The sequence below is a fragment of the Apium graveolens genome, chromosome 8, assembly GCF_009905375.1.
Source record: "Apium graveolens cultivar Ventura chromosome 8, ASM990537v1, whole genome shotgun sequence".
Taxonomy (NCBI): domain Eukaryota; kingdom Viridiplantae; phylum Streptophyta; class Magnoliopsida; order Apiales; family Apiaceae; genus Apium; species Apium graveolens.
In genome coordinates this window covers 214,541,618-214,561,015 of record NC_133654.1, presented here as the reverse complement: position 1 = coordinate 214,561,015, position 19,398 = coordinate 214,541,618, and positions in this window count along the sequence as shown.

Below are 19,398 nucleotides of genomic sequence, written 5' to 3'. Positions count from 1 at the left end.
AATCTGGAACCCTAAAAGGGAAACTAGCAACTTGTAGATTATGACTCAGATTCATCTGACGAGTTTAACAAGGATGGAGATTTGCGAACTCCAATTGCACCACCTGTGACCTCCTTAAGGATGGCTAAGGTGATTTTACTTGCAGGTACAGCTGAATTTTGGAGCTATGAGAAGAGTGATACACTTGTAAGAATGAGTGTAAACACGAGTGGAGAGAAGAGTGAAACACATGTAAGGTACACTAAATAGAATCACACACTCACAATGAGGAAGAAAGAGAAATTACTTGTTATTTCTTTTCCAACCAAGTGAAATATGGGAACTCCTTCAGACAACGGCATACATTCCTTCTCTAAGGGGGAAATAAAAGCTTAAGTAATAGTTTGGAGGATTCCTCAACTAAGGGGGAGAAATAGCAGGGAGAAAGAAAAAGATCCTACATATGTACACTACACCACACCATTGTTGTTTGTAACTACGGATCCTATTGTACGGGAGAGGTGGTAAACACAAGGTGATTTTCTAGTAAGGGAAGAAGCTATTTTCCAAAAGGGGAGTACCGTTGGTTTTTATCTGCGGATCCTATGGTACGGGAGATGTGGTAAACGAAGGTGATCTTCTTTAAGCAGTTGATTCTCATAGGGGAGAAGCAAGAGAGATATGCGCTTCTCAACAGGAAATGTGGTTTACAAATGAAGATGAAACTACTTGAAAATATGTTCAGTCTAGAGGAACAACTATTTGAAATCTAGAAAATGTTAAATATAATCCAGAACTTTTCTGCTATTTACTTTGCATTTCTGTTTATATCTTTTTCTTATTTGTTAGTTGAATTATCCTCTAGGTATTTGTTGTTATTGTCTAATAAACAAATAGGGGGAGATTGAAAGGCATATGTCATAGCCTATTTGTTTATTCGAGGATTTAACTCAACTCAAATAAGAATATAACAAGTAAATAATGGATCTACCGTCAAAGAGATCTCACAAAGTAACATTTGTCAAAGGATTCAGAAACAAGGTTCATCTACAGACTTGAGGAATTACTTCACTGGAAGAAGTTCAAGAAATTGATCAAGCCTCAAGGATATAAACCAAGATTGTGGATTTAATCAAGTGACAAAGATCTTATCAGGGTATCAGATAATTACAGGGATTTAATCTGAAGAAAATCAAGTTATCAAAGTCAATACATGAAGAAACATCACGAAAGTTAGTGACTCATGAACCAGACAGTACATCGAGTGTCAACATTGAAGTGGTGGAATTGATTCATAATTTTCAGTGATTTTCAGAAGATCTTCAGAAGAGTGGTTGATGTTCAAGAGTAGTATTAATTCTCTATTAATTAATTAAGTCATATAGTTTAATTAAGAAAAATAAATTATATCTGCAAAGATTAATTTATTTATTAATTGAATTAATTGATTAATTAATTCTGAATTAATATTAGGAATTTTCAGAATTGATTTTGAATTTATATTCAATATTAATTCAGCATGACAATCAAATGAACTGGTATGACAATCAGATTGTCATACCGAAAGTAATGCCAGTTCAAAAGGATTGTCATACCGAAAGTTCTACTAGTTCAACAGATTGTCATGCTAGTTCAATCAATTGTCTTGCCGATAGTCTTGCCAGTTAATTCAATTGTCTTGCCGATTGTCATGCCAATTAATAGATTGTCTTGCCAGTTCAAGTAGGTCTGTTGAATGAATTATAAAAGAACGGAAGCAGCAGAAGTCAAAATCAATCATCCAAAAAATACACTCAAGAACAGAAAAGAAAAGCAGCCGCAGAAAACATTCCATCTTCAACTGCAAACTTCAAGATCATCAATTTCTAGTTTTAAAGTTAAATTCGAACAACTAGAAATCATTCTCTTGTTCTTGTGTAACTATCTAGCGTATCAAAATCCCTAGAACTTAATATCAAATTGCGTTTAGCATTTGATTCTTTTTATTGCAAAAATAGAACAAGTTCATGTCGAATTTATTCTAGATTTGTGATAATTAATTTGAGATTAATCCCTTGTAATCGATACCGTTGTTGTAACACCTTTCTAGTTTAATAATATTTTTATTTAACTTGAATTTTGTTTCAATTTTTATTCCGCACTAAATTCGATTATTTGGTATAGTTTGTATTCAACCCCCCCTTCTACAAACACATTGGGACCTAACAATTGGTATCAGAGCCTTCTGATTAACGAACAAATCAAGATCCTAGACTTTTGTGATTCTTCCACTCCTTGAATTTTTTTTTATTCAAAAATTCATAATGACTTCACAAAAGCTGGAACCGTTAAAATTCCACTATTTGATAAAGAAAATTATATTATGTGGAAGAAGAAGATGCTCCTGTTTTTACAAGTTACAAATCCCAAATATCTAAACTTGTTAAAGAAGGGTCCAAAAATTTCGATGGTTATTGAACCAGAGGTTATGGTAGATGATGTTGTGATTACCAAAGCTAGAACCTATGCAAAAGAGCCTGAAGATTTTACTCCTGCTGAGAAGGAAGAATCCTCCTTGGATGCCGGCCTTCAATTAATTTTAATTGATTCCCTTGATCCCTTGATGAACAGACATGTGATGAACTGTAAAAATTCCAAACACATGTGGGAAACTATTGAGGTGATTAACGAAGGCACAGAGGAAGTTAGGGAGAATTTTGCTTCTGCTATATAAGTAAAAACTGAATTTTGTTTTTTACTGAACCAAGACACAAGCTTGTTTCCTAGAAATTGACAGGTTCCTGTTGTACTTTTCTATCAATTCTGCAACTTGCATAATCTGCATCTGAATAACTAGTTAGATCAAAACCAGAATCTCTAGGGTACCAAATGCCAAGTTTTGGTGTTCCCTTGAGATATCTGAAAATTCTCTTAATAGCTACTAAGTGAGATTCTCTAGGATCAGCCTGATATCTAGCACAAAAACATGTAGCAAACATTATATCTGGCCTGCTAGCTGTTAAGTACAGAAGTGAGCTAACCATTCCCTTATAGCTTGAAATGTCCACAGACTTTTCAGTAGTGTTTAATTCAAGCTTAGTTGTAGTGGCCATGGGAGTTTTTGCAGATGTGCAATCCATTAGATCAAACTTCTTTAAAAGATCATAAATGTATTTAGTTTGACTAATGAATATTCCATCACTAACTTGCTTAACTTGCAAACCAAGAAAGTAAGTTAGTTCTCCCATCATGCTCATTTCATACTTACTTTGCATCAATTTGGCAAACTTTTTACAAAGTTTCTCATCTCTAGAGCCAAAAATAATATCATCTACATAAATTTGAACAAGTATACTAGAGCCATTAACATTTCTAAAGAATAAAGTTTTGTCTACAGTACCTCTAGTGAAGTGATTCTCTAAAAGAAACTTTGACAAAGTGTCATACCAGGCTCTAGGTGCTTGCTTCAGTCCATAAAGTGCTTTCAAAAGATAGTAGACATACTCTGGAAAATTTGGATCTTCAAAACCAAGAGGCTAACTTACATAGACTTCCTCCTCCAAATCTCCATTCAGAAAGGCACTATTGACATCCATTTGATAGACCTTGAAATTCGCATGGGCTGCATAGGCTAAGAAAATTCCGATGGCTTCAAGTCTCGTAACAGGGGCAAAGGTTTCATCAAAATCTATTCCTTCTTGTTGACAGTAGCCCTTAGCAACCAATCTAGCTTTGTTCCTGACTACTATGCCATTTTTATTCATCTTATTTCTGAATACCCATTTGGTGTCTATTGGATTTTTCCTTTAGGCTTGGGTACCAACTTCCATACCTTATTCCTTTCAAATTGGTTTAGCTCCTCCTGCATAGCTAAAATCCTATCAGGATCCAACAAAGCTTCTTCTACCTTCTTTGGTTCTTCCTTAGAGAGGAAGCTGCTATATAGATATTCTTCTTGAGTTGCTCTCCTTGTTTGAACTCTAGAAGATACATCACCAATGATGAGCTCAAAGGGATGATCCTTTGTCCATTTCTTTTGTTGAGGTAGATTAGCTCTAGATGAAGAGGCCTCATTATTGTCTTGATGTGCAATTGAGTTTTGATTATTAGAAACTCCCTCTGACTTAATGGATCTTTGATTTGGGAAAGGGGAACTTTCTGTAAGTGATCTATTCTGACTTTCAGCTTCTTTTGATGGCCCGGCGGATGGTGAATTTTGAGTACCGACGGATGAAGCTGATTGTCTCCCGACGAATAAAGCAGATTGTCTTCCGACGGATGAAGCATTTTGCAACTCGACAGATGTTGAATTTTGTGCTTCATTGGTAGTAGATTTTTCTGTATTATCCTTTGATACTATTTCTTGATCACTTTCATCATCATTGTCATCAATAACCGTCTCCACATTGTCAAATTTGAGGCTCTCATGGTAATCTCCATCTTGCAGTCCTTCAATCTTTTTATCATCAAACACAACATGTATTGATTCCACAACAATATTAGTTCTCAGATTGTAGACTCTGTATGCTTTACCATGAGCATATCCAACAAAAATTCCTTCATCTGCTTTAACATCAAACTTCCCATTCTGATCAGTTTGGTTTCTCAAGATAAAACATTTGCACCCAAAGACATGAAAAAAATTTAGAGTTGGCTTCTTGTTCTTGAACAGATGATAGGGAGTCATGCATTTTGCTTGATTAACCCGAGAAATATTTTGAGTGTAGCATGTAGTATTTACAGCTTCAGCCCAGAAATATGTTGGTAACTTAGATTCTTCAAGCATCGTCCTTGTAGCTTCAATAAGTGATCTATTCTTTATTTCTACTACTTCATTCTGTTATGGAGTTCTTGTTGCGGAAAACTCATGCAAAATCCCATTTTCTTCACAAAATGCTCTCATGACAGAATTGTTGAACTCAGTTCCATTATCGCTCCTAATTCTTCTAACTTTGAAATCAGGATGATTGTTGACTTGCCTTATGTGATTGATGATGATTTGACTAGCCTCATCTTTGGACTTAAGGAAACATGTCCATGAGAACTTTGAGAAATCATCTACAATTACTAGGAAAAATCTTTTCCTTGAAATGGACAACACATTGACTGGTCCAAACAAATCTATGTGTAGCAGTTGTAAAGGTTCTTTAATTGTTGAATCAAGCTTCTTTCTGAATGATGCTTTAATTTGCTTTCCCTTTTGGCAAGCATCACACAGTCCATCCTTAGAAAGCTCCACTTGAGGAATGCCTCTAACCAGTTCTTTCTTTACAAGTTCATTCATGGTCTTGAAGTTTAGATGGGATAGCTTCTTGTGCCATAGCCAACTTTTATCTTGACTTGCTTTCTTGAGAAGACAAGTAACAGATTCTGCATTTGATGAGTTGAAGTCAGCTAGGTACACATTCCCTTTTCTCACTTCAATGAGAACCACTTTGTTGCTTCTCTTGTTTGTCACAATACAGGCTTCTGAGTTGAAGGTTACTAAATTGCCTTTATCACACAACTGGCTGATACTCAACAAATTATTCTTGAGACCATCCACTAAGGAAACCTCCTCAATGATGATATTATCTTTTGAAATCAAGCCATATCCCACAATATAACCCTTGCTGTCATTTCCAAAAGTAATACTTGGGCCAGCTCTCTCCTTGAACTTTGTGAGCAAGGTCGAATCACCAGTCATGTGTCTTGAACAGCCACTATCCAATTACCACAGATTCTTTCTGTTTCCCTGTACACATTAAAATCAAATCAAGTTGATTTTGGTACCCAAGTTTCCTTGGGTCCTGCCTTGTTAGCTTTCTTATTCTGTTTCTTAGGTTTGATCTCATTTGACTTGGGGATATCAGATTCATCCTTAGTCATTTGAGTTGGACCTTTGAAACCATTCATTGCAACAGAATTATCTTTCACACTTTGATTAACAGGAAATGGCATGCTACTAGTAAACATGTTATTCCAGTAGGGCATGCTAAATAGCATTTGAGGCATACTACATGTAGCATAATATGGATTATGTGCAAATGGCATATTAGCAAATTGTGCATTCATATTCTGTGTAGACATAGCATTCATAGGCATAGAAGGCATGGCATTCATGTTGGGAAAAGGAGGTGGCACAAATATGGAAGTAGGCATGGCAGTTGTACACTTAACAGACATATGATTTACACTACCACACTTGACACAGATTTTTCTTGGAGCATACTTATCAGGTGTGTAGTTGTTATGTTTGTTAATCCCCACTTTACCATTTCTATTATTTTTCTTTTTAGCCTTTGTTTTAACCTCAATCTTTTCTAGTCTGTCATTCAATTGCTTTATAGACAGATTTCTAACATTCACTTTCTTCTCCTTCCTCACTTGACTAGATTCTCCTGAAATGAAGTTTTTGGAAATTAATCCATATTTTTCATTTAACTTGGCAAGTTTGGCTTTGCTCACAGGTTTGCTTACAGCCGACGGATGAGGATTTATGTCACTCGACGGATAATCATTTTGGTTATCCGACGGATGACTCTCATCATCCATCGAGTCCACATCTGTTAGCAATCCTTCAACTAAATTGGATTCCAGCTTCTCCTTATTCTTCTTCCAGGATGCATCACAAAAGGACTCAATACCTTGAACTTTGGTGATTTGAGCATGAACATCTCTAGATGTTTTCCATGCCTTAATCACCTCATGTTCTCATTCAAGCTGCTTCTTCAAGATCTCTTCTTTCTTCAAGGACTCAGTTAATTCATCCTTAGCAATTTTACACTCAATTCTCAATTTTTCAAATTCAATAAACTGAGATTCTAGCACATTACTCCTCTCACTTAAAAAAAAATTGTGTTCTTTGATTTTAGCATTTTCCTTAGTAAGAGACTTAAGTGTAACACACAAATGATATAATTCTGTAGACATGTCATTTATTGCATCATTACACTGAACTTTAGATAAATGTGCAAGGTTAGTGGTGATTACCTGATTAATTGAAAAACTTGTCTCTGTTTCATCGGACTTGGCCATTAGGGCTAGATTGACATAGCTTACAGCCTCATCCTCATCCAGACCATCTGTTGCCCAGTCATTTTCTTGTGTAATGAAAGCCCTTTCATTTTATTTGAGCAACTCAAAATATTTCTGTTTATAATCCACATGCTCAAACTTCTTCTTGCTGGAATCTGACTTTCTACACTCACTGGCAAAGTGCCCTGCCAAGCGACATTTGAAACATTTGAATTTTGATTTATCCACCATGTTTCTATTTGGCTTAGTTGTCACTACACCATATATAGGCTATTACAACCCCAAAAAAGTGTAGTAAAAGATACCAAATATGTTACAATAGAGGTTTTTGCAACATTTTTACTAAAATTCGGCATTGCATTTACTACCATTGCAATAGAAACCTATAGCAACATTTTTTGGACTTATTGCAACATTTAAATGTGTCACAATAACTCGCTTTATTGCAACATTTTTGCCAGTTTTAGCAACATATTGATGGTGTTGCAATAAAATATTGCAACACTTTCATGTAACATTTTGGAGTCTAATGTGTTACAAAAGTCAATTTATTGCAACATTTTTATGTAACATTTTTTCCCTATTGGCATAATTTATCATTTTTAGCAACATTTTACTGCAACACTTGTGTTCCTATTGTAATGCTTTTAATAATTTTAGCAACATTGTAGTGTAACACTTGTGTTCATATTGTAATACTTTTTAATAGTTTTAGTAACATTAATTTGCAACACTTTTTATTCCTCTAAGTTGCAATATCCTGGTTGAAATGTCAAAAACCATCCCAAAATCACAAGTTGTCAATAAATCTGGATTTCACATTTCCAATTCCGGCCAGATGGCAAATCCAACAAAATACAAGTCAATAAGGCCCAAGAAATGGCTTATACCAGAAGATCATCTTGCAGCTACATCTAGTACTAAATCCAAAGTCGAAACACATAGTCGACGTACGTCGTTACTCCATAAATCTAGACAAAACATAGTCTATTTTCATGTCTAAGTAGCAACATACCAAAAGCACACATTTATAAAATAAAAGCACTGAACAACATTAAGCATCATGAATTTCATTAAGATCGTCCTCGTCACTTTCAGGCTCACGATCACCATCATCTTCTTCATTGTTGTCCTCACTTTCATCACTATCCACGCATAATTCTTCAAGATCAATTTGTTTAAAATCTGGATTGATTTCTCCAAGCTTTACTATGACCTTGGTAACTTTTTCAGAAACCTTTTTATCTACCATCTCCTGCATTTCAGCCATCAATTCTTCCCTTATTGTCTTCTTCAAATCCTCCATATCAGCAGGAGTAGTACTGGAATTAAGAAGCTGTTATTGCTGATCCTTTTTCAATTTTCTACATTTCCCAAATCTGCCCAGAAGCCAATTGGGACCATGGCTGGGTTTTTTAACTTGGTCATCACCAGTGATATTTTCAACATTAGGAGTCTACCAATAAACAATAATACAAACACATTAAAAATAAGTGCCACTCTGAATAATAAAAACTATATGATATTGTAAAGATGGAAATGACTAAAACAATTAAGTAAATTGCATTGGTACCTTATACTGTCATCCTGGTTCCCGTTTGCGAGTTTTTGAGTAAATATCATCTTTTGGAGCTAATTCAGATGGATAAATTTTCTTTTCCTCTTTCTGTGAAAAAAATGCAAAGAATGACATTATGTCAAACCAATATAATGCATGAAAACAAAAATGCGATGATTAAAACAGAGAAAAGGAAATCAATTTTTAAACGCTGGACATACAATTTTCTCGCTAATTTGAGCAAAACTTTTACGACTAGCTGTGTGTGTTTCTACAATCAACGTACGATTTTTCGCATTTTTCCTAGTTCGATCCTGATTATCCAATAAGGTACACAATATAAAATAAGTTCCACCAAATTTTCAAAAAAACATTGTGATAAGGTGGACATCTAGCTAAGTGATTCATAAATAAATACATATACCTGAACTTCTTCATTCCCATAATATTTAAGAAGCACCTTGAATTCTTCAAGTGGAATGACATTAGGCTTGTTTTTCAGCCTGTCATCATCATTATCATAAGCAAGATAATGACTCTGCTTAACTCGGCTTTTGTGCAGCCTCCACAGAGCACCAATGGTCCTTAATGTGTAAGTTCTTCCCTCTTCGGGAATATCGTATTTTGTCTAAATAAATTAAGTTAAATTATTAGCTTCCTTTTACATCTCAGGGATATAGAGTGTCAATTTTAATTAATCATATACTATGAACATAAACACAAAAATAGATATTATACATAGATTATTTTTTTGTGTTTACCTTCATAAATTTCCATAAATCCTCCTTCAGTTGCTCAGGAACTCTATGCCAGTTAATTGAATCAAAGGGGACAGACTGCCTACCCAATGTCCCCAAAAAATCCTTGAATTCAGACAAGGTTTTGTCATCATCAGCCACGGCCTGCAACTCCTTGTTCAGCTTAATAATCTTCTTCTCATCTTCTTTTCTTATGTACACAGCTTTCATTAAAGTGGGTCCTCTACGCGTCCTCTTCTTTTCTGGACCAAAAAGTTGTAAAAAAGATTAAGCCAAGAACCTATTTAAATTGTTGAACCAAGCCAATAGTATCAAAAACAGTTATTACCAGGAGATGTGGCTTTCTCATGAGTTTCTTCTTCACATGGCTGACCACCATCATCAGTTTGGTTTTTTTTTCTAATGTTTTCTGGCGTTCTTTCATCAAGTTATAAGCCTCCATTGAACCAATACCCTGATTACTATACTTTTTTGGTGGTGCCACTCTCTGAGGAAAGGTTGGTGATATATCTTTAGGCAAGGGAGGGGGTGGTAAAACAGGGGATGATGGTTCAGTTACCGGAGGTTCAGTTACCGGAGGGGTTGACTTTCGAGATGGAGGATGGAGTGAGTTTTCAGACTATTAGTAGTTATTAACACAATTAAAAATAGTGTAAGAACCAAAAACTGCTAAAAAGTCCACAACACAAATGAAATTATGTACCTGTGTAGATGAAGGACCTACAGTCCTTGAACGTGTCATTGGCACCCTGCCAATAGGATTGGACACTTTCTTCACCGTTTTAGCATCAGCATTCATTCCCTTTCTAACTCCGTGTTCACTAGTATCATTACCAGTTCCATATACATTTTGCGTCATCGCCTCGAACTCATCGCCTAAACCCATACCTATATCAGTATCCATCTCATCCATGTCGCCGATCATGTTTTCTATCCTAAGGGTTGAGACCTCGTAAATCCATTCAAGATAATGGGGACAAGGACCACTACATACGAGATGCTCACGTATACCCTTGGCATCACTCTGGAAACGATTACTACAGGTTTTACAAGGACACGTTAACTCCTTTCCTACGGCATATTTAGAAAATGCTATCGTAACAAATCTTCCACCCCCTTCCTATATTTATCACTGTACTTAGGAAGAAATATCCATTTCTCTCCTTCAACATCCATTTTCTACATAAATAAATTGGACAAAAAAACAAAGTATATCAAATACTAACAAAGACAGAGAGACAGTAGAGATAGAGCACATATATTACAACATTAACATGCTCTTATCGTACTTAAAATTAAAACTTTAAACCTTAATTGACAGCCTCAAGTTTTAAACCTTAATTAATGACAACATTACAACATCAAGCTCAATAGAAATTAACACAAACAAATCCATTTAAAACAACAAACAAATTATACCACAAACAGTCCAATAAAATCATAAATTACCAAATATATACTAAACTACAAGAATAAATCACAAATATAAGAACAATTTAACAGGCGGGTTATATATCACAACAAAATTAACACATATATTCAACTAATTAATACAAAAATCCAACAAATTTCACATACACTGTCTTTCAGGTAAAGTTGTTGACATGCATACATATATATACAAGTATAAGCATAAAATGATGAGTAAAATACCTCTAATTGAATCTTTACTTCAATTTTTGCATAAATCTTGCTCAATTAGGTTTGGGATTTTGGGCTTCGGCTTAATTGGAGATGAGAGAGTGGGGGACAGAGAGAAAGAGAGAGGAAAGGAGAGTCGTGAGGGGGGAGAGAGGAGCTTCGGGAGAGAGTGGTCGGGAGAGAGGGAGAGAGATGAAAGAGAGTGAGTTATATTTTGTTTAATTAGGTGTTAGAAATATTTTGTCTGAAAAATTTTGGGGTATAAACATCCCGCCCAATGAAAAAAAAAGTTCCCGCCTATAATTTTAGTGAAAAAGAATAAAAAGTGTTTCGTTTATTGTAACACTTTGTAATAGTATTGCAATTGTATTGAAAATTTCAAAACTCTCATTTTACTTGCAACATTTTTATATTTTATGTAACGGTTTTAAAAGTATTGCAATAGGTTACCAAGTTTTATGTTTTTAGCAACACTTCATGCAACACTAATAGATATTGGGCTTGCAATAGCCCATATATGGTGTAGTGTGCTCCAAAGTTTTTCTTGAACTTGAGCTTGGCAAATCTTCTGGAAAGAAATGCGAGATGTTCATCAATGTCATCTATATCATCTTTGCTCAAAGAATCTTCATTTTTTGCTACCAGCCCCTTGCCCTTGTTTTCACAGACCTTTGAAGTAGACTCAACAGCTTCTATCTTCATCCCCTTCTCTTTTTTTAACTCAGCAACCAGTGCAATGGATCCTCCTTTCTTTCTCCCTTTCTCCATTCTTTCATCTTGCTCTATTTCAAGCTCATAAGTCTTTAGAATGCCATACAGTCTCTCCAGTGTAAACTCCTTGTATTCTTGTGAGTTTCTCAAGGAGACTTTCATTGGTTTCCATTCTTTTGGTAGGGATCTCAGAAATTTGAGGTTAGAATCTTTGGTTTGGTAGACTCTTCCATGCAGTTTTAGAGCATTTAGTAGCTTTTGAAATCTACTAAAGATATCAGTGAGAGTTTCACCTTCTTCAAAGTGGAAATGCTCATATTGTTGAATTAGTAACTGCATCTTATTTTCTCTAACTTGTTCAGTGCCATCACAGATAATATGAATTGTGTCCCAAACTTCCTTGGTAGTTTTGTAATTGATGATGTTGTCAAACATGTCACCATCAACCCCATTAAACAGAATATTCATGGCCTTCTTATCATTCCTGACTTGTTCAATATTAGGATCTGACCATTCGTGCCTTGGCTTGGGAACTGATGGCTCATTTCCAGTTGCAGCTCTCATTGGTACATGAGGGCCTCCCTCTATGCAATCTACATAGGCCTCATCTTGAGAAAGTAAATGAAGATGCATCTTTACCTTCCAGTGATGGTAATTGTCTTTGTCCAGAATAGGAATCTTGACTCCAACATCCTTCTTGTTCATCTTGCTATTTATTGTGATCTTTAAACTCTTTGTTCTTTAAGAGCTTGCTCTGATACCAATTGTTGGTCCCTAACAATGCAATAAGAATTACAAAAGAAGAGTTGAATGGAATTCTTGAAACTTTTTATGAATTATAAAATGTTCTAACTTAAGATATATATGACAGTGTTTTGATTTGCAAAGTGCGGAATAACAAGTTAAATATGAATCAAAACACAAAGTAATAAAAATACAAGTCTTTAAAACTTTCTAGTGGATTAGAATGTATCCATCAGATATATATATATATCAAGAGAACTCTGTGAAGCTTGAATAGCTCACTGCTGCTTACAAATTAGAACAACTAACCTTACAGAGAAATGCTAAGGATACAGCTTACAAATGTTTCTCTGAGAAAATATTTGCTTAGTCTTCTTGTTGTTCCAATTGCTGCTCTTGGTTTATATATCACCAAGATTACATAGTAATAAGACAAGATAATAAAACAAAACCTATCAAGTCTAATACTATGCTACTTCATGACTCTGTTCCAGCATCTTTGAATATCTTCATAATAGCATGGAAATGGCAATGCTTCTTCGTTCTCAAAAACCCAGTTGAATAGGCTTCCACATTCTTTTTGCATACACTCGATGCATGTGATTGTGTTTTCACTGTCAACAGATGTTTGAATTGATTATCCGTCGGGTACATGATCATCGGTCGGGTTTCCTTGTTGATCATCCGTCGAGTAGCATTGTTGATTATCCGTCGGGTAGCTATTTGGCACTTGACTTCATTTCATTTATGCAGAATTACAAGACATCATCTGCGTACAATTAATCAACCTATTCTGCATATCTAATTAAAGTCAACATGACTTATATGCTACTACAGAATCTATATAAAGGTGTATGTAGAAATATGCTACATGACTTATTGTTACATAAGCTACTCACTTGATGGATGTCAAATCATCATCCGTCGGGACTATATTGAGTCATCTGTCGGGACTATATTGAGTCATCCATCGTTGCTTATCCGTCGAGTGCTACATATTTCACTAAGTTAAATCTACTAAGGTGTTTTGTTAATGAAATCATCAAGTTCACAACATATACACAACACAGACCAACTCTAAGCTTAAGTCTACCCCGGAACACTCAGACAAGTTTTCTACCCGTTATACTGTTGTTGTGATGTAAATATATTGATGCATTATCTTGAGATAAGTGCATGGTTGTCATTAGCAAGTCTTGTGATATATTGGAGCATGTTGATATGATATACATATGCATGCCTGTTTCGTAATATTGATATTTCATTGTTGATTCAATTCTTATAAACTGCATAATACCTATGCTAGAGATAGACATTATTTGCGTATACCCTTAGTATAGGGGACCCAAAGTTGAACATTTTCCTAAAACCGGGAGACGAGGTTCCCGAGTATATTTTATATAGTTTTCTATAACTATTAATTGAATAAGGTATATTCGATAGTTTTGAATAATAATCAAACTTATTTTCGATTATTCAAATAAAGATCTTATTTTCGTATAAGTATACCTTTTGTTATTTATTATTCATTTCAAGTATGAATTTTAAAAGTTCTACTTCATTTGTTTTGATAAAGATTATCCTTTATGGGAATATTATTTACATAATAATATTCAGATATTTTCTAACATATCGGGACTGATTTATTTTAATAAATCATCATTACTCCAAACATTCTTAAAAATGTTTTCGAGTCTTCAAAATGATTTTTAAAGTTCGAGCGGATCCCAAAACTCATTTTCGAATTTAAAATCTTCCTTTCGAAGGGGATTTAAATACTCGCTTAAAACCTAAGGGATCCGGCTCCGTGGTGTATTTTTGGCGCAACGAAGTTGCTAATTTGATAAAAGAGTTTGATTACTTGACCATGGTTCGGGAAGTAAGCCCAATCAAAAATCGTCGGCATAGGCGCCATGGGCTCAGTGGGAGTCCATCAAAGTGTAAGTGGCTCAGTGAGAGTCCATCAAAGCATAAGTGGCTGAGTGGCAGTCCAACATAAGGTCCTAATGCGGCCAGGGTGATGACCAGTGGGGAATTCATCCATCTACTATTTGAAAAGGTTACTTAATTTGTATCTTTGCTTGATCAGCAAGATATCAGGTTTATGCCAAGGTTTTCTTCTTTCCAAATTCATTGGATATTACAACTCTGTTATATTTTTCATGACAGAGGTTTTCAAGAAGTGTATGAGATATATATATATATAGGTGTGTATATATATCGGGACTTAATGAAGTATCTCATAACTTCATTTCTTTCAAATGAGATTTCAAAGATTGAATCTATTCAAGTCTTATCTTGTAGTCTCATCTATGTGATGAACTTTTGAAATTGATTATAACTTGAACGGTGGTAATTAAAGTAGTATTCAAAAAGATATAAGTATATTGGAGTATCTTGTAACTTCATTTTTTCAACTTATACCTAGTTAATGATTATCTTATGCATGAATTTTTTTTCAGAAAAATGTTGAGACAAGGTTAGATATATGAGATCACCTTGCGACGATATTTTTATACAATTATAAACTGGAACTCTATGTATATTATCCATGGAAGAGGATTTCCAAGATTTTGTACAGTATATATACATATATACTGAATATTTTGCGACTTGGTCACATTAAGATATCAAACTTGGTTCATTTCTGCTTGACCAAGACTTTCAAGAGTACTATGAGAATGCTCATATATTGCTAATTATTATACATGTTATTTCGGTGGACTTGTTGCTCACCCTTGCTTTATTCTTTCATCACACAATAACAGCTAGACAAGATATACGGGACTAAGCTCCCAATTCGCGAGCGGTTAGGAAATGTTCTACAGTTTCCTGTAGGCGTTGATGCCGCTATAGCTGAGGTAAGAACTACCAATAGGCTAGTTTTTTTAACTTTTGATATACCAAACTTATGTATAGTTATGAATTGTATTAATGGAAAGGAAAATGTAAATATATTTAGAAACCCTTTTGAGGTGTAATGGCTTATAATTGTGGAATAAAATGACTTATCTTATTTTTGGGTATTCATCTCTGAGACTATAACTTGTGTTGTGTGTGTATATTGTCGGGTCACGGTACGCAGTAGTTGGTTGTTTATTACGATTGAGTGTTATTAACGGAAATGGAACTCGTGATAACCCGGATCCCGGATGCAATAATTTATCATTATTTAGAACATATTATTCCATTTAGAAATCTAAACCCGGATTTGGGGGTGTTACAGAAATGGTATCAGCGCTAAGCGTTATAAACCTCAGAGATTATGCATCGTTAAAATGATAAGTTCACTAAGATAAAAAGAACTCTTTCCAAGTTCATAGTCATACTACCTAACGTAGTACTGACAGTTAAAACCCTTTTTGGAACCCTTATAAATATCATGATAGTAACATAGTTCGCTATAGTATAGGGTAGTAGGGCGCCGAACCCTGAGGTTGAGAAGCAACAGTGCGATGTTATTTTTATTACATATTGGAGATCAGATAGTGGATTCGATCGAGCACCCTAACGAGGGACCTGATGATGTTCATATTAAGGATGTAGTGGTTGAGGATGTTATCCCAGAATGGATTGTTGTTGAAGAGGATCCCGTGGAGGATCCTGACAAGAATGAAGAAAGGACCGCTAAGGATTGATGAACGTAGTCAGGGTGACTACCAGAGTTGGGATTGGCCGGTTACTACCGTTGGTTCTTTCAAGTTTGCTAAGATCACAGCCCCTTTAACGCGGCTTACTCGTAAGACTGAGAAGTTCAAATGGATAGAGAAATGCGAGAACAACTTCCAAGAACTAAAGAAAATATTGGTGACGACCCCTATTTTGGAGATTCCGGATGGAAAAAAAGAGATTTTGTGATTTGTAGTGACGCTTCGCACAAGGAATCAGGGTGCGTTCATATACTGCATGACAAGGTAATCGCATACGGGTCAAGACAATTAAGGGAATATGAAATCTGATATCTTACCCATCATGTTGGGCTCAAGGCAATAGTTTTGCCCTAAAGATTGGAGGCACTACTTATATGTAGAGAAGTGCGAGATTTAGACAAACCATAAGAGATCAAGTACATTCTCACACAGAAAGAGCTCAATATGCGCCAAAGGAGGTGGTTAAAGCTAATCAAGGACTATGATTGTGAGATTCTTTATCATCCAAGAAAAGCCAATATAGTGGCTGACGCGCTTAGTAGAAATGAGAGACTCAAGATGATAATGTCTTCGGAAGAGTTGATAAAAGAATTTGAGAAAATGGAAATAAAAGTGAAGGTAACTAGAGCCGGTACCGAAAAACTATTTGAGATCGCAATATAGACCGAATTATTGGAAAAGATCAGACTGTGCCAAGAAAAACTGATGAATGAAGGTAGAAAGCCAATGACGGGAGAAGAGATCAATACCGAGAAAGCTGATAAGGGAATAATGAGGTATTCCGATAGAATTTGGGTTCCAAACATTCAAGAGCTTAAGGAAGGGATCTTAGATGTAAGCCATAGTTTGAGGAATAAGATTTAGGGTAAACCCTGAATGTGATAGTCAGGGAGGTCGCCATCAAGAAAGAAGGAACCCATAATATAATGAAGTGGAAAACAAGGATTTTAACGTATAAGATAACCCCGACTATGGGAGAAGGATGAAACATTTCATACTGAGAAAACAGAAATTGAGCAAGATAGGAAGAACCAGGACGGTACTCCTATGGGGAAATTCATGGACCTGCCTAAACAAAACTTATACTTTTATCCCCAACCACCACCCCGAGGAAACAATGTGGTAGGTAAATCTTTCAGGACCTTTAAGTCGCTAAGCTCTTAGAGTTCCAAGGAACAAGCTGACCCAGTCGAGGCAAGAGCCTGGCTAAAGGAAATAGAGGAATCATTTCAGATTCTAAATGATTAACGAAGCGCAAAAGACTGTTTTTTTCCACTTACCTTCCTAAGAGAGAGGCCACTCGCTGGTGGAAGGCCAATGAAGATAGAGAGATAGTGTAAAAGTTTTTGAACCAAACCAGAGGCGGACAAGTATGATGAATCTAGGTTGTGAAAGTCGTCAAGGTTCATCTAAAAGACACGAATCCAGAATGATGGGATGTTTGAAATCAATGCTTATGCTGTGTTGGTTCATAAAATGGTTGTAATAGAAACGAAAACAAAAAGAATGAAAGGGGAAGGAGTAAAAAGGGATATAAAGGAAATAGAGTTGAGACGCGATAAGGAAGTTAGGTATGTGAAACCCTAAGAAACCTTAGCAATAAATATAGAGAAGTGTGTCATCATCAGCGCGATGGTGACTGATCGTGAGATTAAGTCAAGGTTTAAAAGCGTAAATGATACATACAATTAATCCCCTTAAAGTTGGGAGTATTCGATGAAACTTTGAGATAGATCGATGGATTAATAAGGGAACACGGATGGACTGAGGAGACTAGAAAGCAAGAAAATAAGAAATTAGATGAAGGAAGTAACCTTCAAAAATGTGAAGTGTATGTAACACCTATGACTTGATACCCAAAAGGGAGAAACCGAGTATAAAAGATATCCCAACATTGAGATGACTGTTGAGATAAACAACAGAGGTAAATGAGTAATTAGAACTAAAACGTTCACGTTGAACACGACCAATATCATCTAGAACATCCTTGTTATCATTACTAAATTAGGAAAGAAAAGCGGATAAATGTTTTATCTTTTGGAGGCCATATGGATTGACCTCATTTTGAATAAGGATGTTATTGTGAATTAGGTATAGGCTATTGAGGTGGGAATGACTGAATAAGATACCCTTATCAGGGATATATGACTTGATTTATCCATGAAAGGACGCAAGTACCTTTTTAAGGGTAGAATTAAGGATAAAACCTTGATAACTTGAGATGAACCATGGGGGAATGCATAAAGGTTCGCATTTCACCCTTAATAGGGACATTATGAGTTTGGGTAGTACAGAATGAAAGACTAAGGCAACAACAACCTTTAAAGATCAGTGGAGAAAGTTTTTAGAACTATATAGATAATGATTCTAGTAATAGTAAATTGTATCTTGATATGCCCTATACCTAGGGTGTACATGATGAAGGATTTAAGGATAACCTTAGAGATTTTACAAGGAGAAAGGTCATATTCAAAGTTCTCAAGAATAGAAATTTTGACAAAGGAAATATGATGTAATTATAATAATGCCAGGTGGGGCACGAGTTGAACCATAAGAAAGTATAGATCGACCCATGAGGGTCGATATTGGTGAAAAAAGAAGGACCCAAGATAAGAGACGTCATAAGTATGATCGATAGTCAGTCGTGACAATGTTCACATCTAAAGACCGAGGCAATAACTTATGGAAAAATGGTGATTTTTTTTTCTCACCAAAGCTTAAGGAAGAGCATTTTCACACAAGCAGTGATTGGAAATGAGGTAAAAAATTTAGTTGAAGATCATTCAAAAGACATTGATTATAAGGAACTATTACTATCAGTAAAGGGCAATGAGGTGGCCAACACTCTAAGTATAAGAGATCAATTATAGGCGCTCGTGCCATAGGAATACAGTGATGATGGTTAAAGTCGTGAAGGTTGTATTATAGTGTGGAAGATTGACATTCCTTCTGATGATTATGCGATAATCAATCGTAATAGTAGTTTGATAAGGGTTTAATTTATGTTAATCGTTGTGAGCGGGCTACCTATCTTAGAAGGTCCTATCTTGAGATAAGCGAGGACCATGTTATAAAAGGACTAAATAAACCTTTGAGCTTCATGTCTCCTAATAAAGACATATGATTAATGATGGTATCAACCTGCTATCGTTGCTTGGATTGAATCTCTTCTGCAATTTTATCTTTTTTGATTCTTATAGACGTCAAGTCAGGAAATGTCCTTCATGGATCACAAATGGTGATTATGTTACCTCCTTAGAAGATTTTGATACGGAAGGTATGGACTCCGTATGATTAGCTATTAGGATTCCGAGAAATACGAATGACTGTAGTAGGTCAGCGGTGGACCATAGTAATGCAA